At 36.2% G+C, this 4,875-nt stretch overlaps 1 long non-coding RNA gene across 1 annotated transcript; it reads left to right on the forward strand.

The window, feature by feature from the left end:
• The first annotated feature begins 1,622 nt into the window (after window positions 1-1,622).
• Window positions 1,623-4,016, forward strand: LOC146736628 (uncharacterized). The gene is made up of 2 exons (XR_014930969.1): window positions 1,623-1,761; window positions 3,798-4,016. It is a non-coding gene; the product is annotated as an uncharacterized LOC146736628 (long non-coding RNA).
• The last annotated feature ends 859 nt before the right edge of the window (window positions 4,017-4,875 follow it).

Below are 4,875 nucleotides of genomic sequence, written 5' to 3' on the forward strand. Positions count from 1 at the left end.
GGACTGTGACATTTCATGTCTTGTTAACTAATAACTTGTACATTGAATGTCCGGTGTATTTGTATTTATTAACTAATAACTCTACGTTGCACGTAAGGTGTATTTGTATTTATTTATTAACTAATAACTCTACGTTGCACGTAAGGTGTATTTGTATTTATTAACTAATAACTCTACGTTGCACGTAAGGTGTATTTGTATTTATTAACTAATAACTCTACGTTGCACGTAAGGTGTATTTGTATTTATTGACTAATAACTTGTACGGTGTATTTGTATTTATTAACTAATAACTCAGCGTTGTGCGTAAGGTGTATTTGTATATAACGTCGGCAAAAACAAAATGGCGCAACAAACAATTACGTATGCCAGTGCATGACGTGTACGTGAACAGTTCGTTGTTTGGATGTGTTTGTGCTTATTTGGCGAGTTAGTAGTGGGCTAACCTTAAATCTGACGAATCGACTTGTGGGACGAATCGACTTTGGGGCGAATCAACTTGTGGGACGAATCGACTTGGGACGAATCAACTTGTGGGACGAATCGACTTGGGACGAATGTGATTTGGGACGAATCGACCGTCCCCCGGTGAGATCAGTGAGAAAGATAATTTGAGTGGGAGTGAAACTGAAATAGATCAAGAGTCAGAAGAGAACATTACACTAGAAATGGTATTTCGCAAAATATGTGAACAGTCAAGTAAGATCAATGCTATCAATGAGAAAATCGACAAAACGCTAGCCGATATGCAGACCTTGAACCAGAAAGTAACAAATAGAAACAGCGCAAGTGGAACTCCAAGGAGCACGTGAGTATGTGACCGCTATAGCGAACGAAAATAAAACACAAATCACTGGACTTCAGCAGGAAAATCCACAGAGTAACAGATGAATTGAATAACTATAAAAATGACAAACTGACTCACGAGGGTTCAATCTCAGATTTTATGGCATCAAAGAAACACAGAAAGAAACACCACTAGAAATCATTAAAGAAATCGTACGTGAAAAGTTCAATATTGAAGACGCATGCATAGAAAATGCCCGCCGCACCCCAGCTCGCCCAATAATTGTCACATGGAAAACTTTTGTATTTTATATTTAATCAGGACCCATTTCAATACTTTATTTTCCATATCACCATATTCAATTACCCATTGGTCAAGAAGTTCATTTAGTTCAGAAATATAGACTCCATCGTGCAAAAGACTTGTGTTGAGCTTCCAGTAAGAAGACCCAAAGTAATTAGTAACTGAGTCAAAGTTCATCGAGATTGCGGAGTAATCTGATCCAATGAAGGGGATTATATCAGCTGAGCATATATCTTTGTCTTGTTGAAGAGAGTCACAATCCCATTCAACACTGTCAAATGCTTTTTCAAAATCTATTGCAAGTAGAATCCCCGGTAGGTTGTGTTCATATCTCCACCCTTAACAAATGCACCTTGCTGACTATCTATAATTGTTGGTCTAAATGCGGTGTATTTATAAAATTCCTGTCATTCTGCTTATATTCACAGCTTGCAAAAACGTTCTTTAGAAGAAGAGACACATACACACATTGGACATTTTGTTGAAGGTTTATTTGTGTCAAGATGATATGCAAAGCAATGATGAGTATTACCGCATGTTCCAGACTGTCACTGGTGAGGTTCGTCGCTCCCACTGTCGTCACTAGCAGACGATGGCAATCCACTTCACCCACCGATTCATCACTTAACCCACGAGACAGCAGACTAGCAGAGTTTAAAAATGGGAACAATGTGAGTCGATTAATTTAATAACATTTGCATCGCTATAGAACGTTATAATATCAAAAGGTGGCGGCACGAAATTGTTCCAGTAGACCAGCTGGCACCATCAGACAATCTATAAATAAAAAAACAAATATGAATAAAAATATATAACATAACAGAGTTATATATGAAACAAATTTGAAACGAAATATTAAAATCACAAGACTTGGAATAAAATAATATATGCGAATTTTTACAAAATGGCGACCAACGACGAGGCGTTCGTCAGCATGTTCATCAATTCGGAATTTCAGTTCGCAATTCTAATAAAAGAAAGCCAAAACTGAAGAGGACAGTCGGAAAATGGGAACTAAAGATGGCTCTTTCGTCCTTTGCAACTTATTCTTTGTCTTTCATTCAGTCCATAGGTTGCTAGGCATGTAAACGCGTGTTTTGGGCCACACATTCTGAATTGAATTGCATAGTGATACTTTAACATTTGTGATTGTCATTTACACAGTCAATTACTCACATAAAACACTTACGTTAAATCATCATTTGTAAGAAAGTTTTTGCTTGCATAGCCAAAATAGATCGAAATGTAGAAATGCATTGGCACCACAATATATCTCAAAAAAAACATCAAAGCTGTATCGATGCTTGGAACTGCAGTTGTGTCACTATATCTTTTGTCACTGTCAATGGTAGCTATTTTCTGTGTATTGTGAACAATGCATTCACAGAAATTGCCACCAATCAACAACATTCAATTGTGCGTCAATCATAATTCCGTCATTTAAATTATCACCCCCGTAAGAACACTTGAGATGAAGTAGATGTGACATGCATGAAAAAAACAGGGACGATTTCATGACATACCACATGTTGAATCTATCCACCTTGACTAATCACTCTTGTCCTTATCACACTTAATGATTTCATGACATTTCTGGTTTGTCAAGTACACTGCAAATGTTACTCACCACATAAAATGTTTCTGAGATTGGAAATAAGGAAACTATCCAATATCTGATCATGGTTCCTGACGAGAAAATAGGCTCATTTAGGACACCTTTTCCCCTAATCTTAACCTAAACCAGCAAACACAATAATACTGAATATCCTTAAAAAGTGCAATGAGATAAAATACGAATCCCTTGAATGTCTCAAACCTCCTATTTAGTTTTACAAATCATTATCCATTAAACGAACCATGATACAATGTCGGACCGATACTTTGCTGTCGTGACATAAGCATAAGTGTATGACAACAGACCATTGACTAATTTGAATAAGATACAAATATGATGGTACAAATAGCGCTCAAATGTCAGGAAGTCAAGTAAAATGCCAGGATGTAAAGTAAAATGTCAGGATGTAAAGTAAAATGCCAGGATGTAAATAATATGCGTCATATAATAGATGTAGCAGTTATAATACCCGCATTAGAGGAAGTATTTGGACGTGATTTATTTGACAATATCTTGGCCACCTAAAATTCAGGAAATGTAGACTACAAAATCAATATGACGCAATGAATTGTGAGTACCGGTAATTTGGTTAAAAATAAAATCTTAATGTTTCAGCGTTTGCGATACGTTTCACTGATCGAAATCTGATATAATTATATTGACAGCTTAACTTTAAAACATTGTATTAGGTATACATGACGTCTACTTTCAAACTAGCAATTTCATTAACTCATGTCTGTTATTTTCACTGTGGACATTGCGCTTAAAAGTCACTTACCATACTTAACTTGACAAATCAAGACATCAATAGACAGTTGAGCGAATGATAATTTATCGAATACAATGCCATGGTTAAAGGGCGGTAGTTGTCGCGCCACGCATGCGCGAGATATATGGGTCTCATATAAACAGAGTTGGCGACTTCACGCAGATCAACAAACTAAAACGCTTCCAAGCTTTTCAGGTGATTGGAAGGTATCGAAGGAGTCACCGGCGGTAATCAGTGCAAGTCGCGCCCAGGTCAAACTTCATACTTGCAAATTCCAGCAAATATCTTTCCTAACATGGTATATATCATTTTCTGTTTTGTAGATTATGCTTACCAAATGTGAAGCCATTGACTTTATCGTGGACAAATTAAAGATAAAAGAACCACTAAAGATTTTTTCCGAAAACAGACTGGTGTTGCTGAACAGTATAATAAGAGCTATTCACCACAAACTTCCTTTTCATAATATCACTATGTTATGTCAACCGAAAAACGATCGAAGACCACCAACAATCAATAAAATAAAACGTGATTGTCTATCACTTGTTGGTGGTGGTTGTCCGGTGATTAGTGTATTCACGAAGTACTTGTTAGAGACTATTGGATTTGATATTGATTTTGTATCGGGAACTGTTTCCAATCCCAACAGCCATGTTGTATCTCTGGTCAGAAATGTGTTACATAAAGATGATACATATATGGTAGATGTAGCTTGCGGTTACCCAACATTTGAAGCCATTCCTTTGAATTTCAAAGAAGAGTCGCCAATATATAAATTCTCATTTATGCCATTTAAGCTTGTTAGAAATCATGGGGTTATAGAAAGGCAACATTTTCATAAACCAACAAGCCTGGTTCATTTAGGTAGTAACCCTACTCACGATAACTTAACAGGGCAGTGGGTGAGATTTTACCATTTCAGTCCCACTCCTATCGACTACTGTCATTTCAAATCTCCTATACACAAGGGTTACACGGTTCCTGGTGCAAATCCCTTTTTGATTAGCATTGTATTAGTTTTCTTTAAGAACGACAAATGTTCTGTGGTGAAAAACAACCTCCATTTAGAAGAGGGTGATGACAATAAATTGCACGTAGTTGAACGTTTGGAATCAAAGGAAAGTATGATAGCCTGCATCTCCAAAATATATCCCCATCTTCCAGAGTTAGATCTAAATAAGGCTCTTGAAATGTGGGAAACTGAAATTAAACCAACACTTAAATAATAATTTTTGCTTGGAATACATATGTACAGTAAATATTTGAAATGTATCATCTGTTTCCGTGTAATAATTACAGATAGAGTATCCAAAAGATAGTAAATCACGCTTTAAAAAAACATTGAAAATAAAAGTATATTGTTCCGGAATTACACAGTTCACTTAAACATTTTAAAGAGAA

The sequence above is a fragment of the Saccoglossus kowalevskii genome, chromosome 11 (genome assembly GCF_978046115.1).
Source record: "Saccoglossus kowalevskii chromosome 11, keSacKowa6.1, whole genome shotgun sequence".
NCBI lineage: Eukaryota > Metazoa > Hemichordata > Enteropneusta > Harrimaniidae > Saccoglossus > Saccoglossus kowalevskii.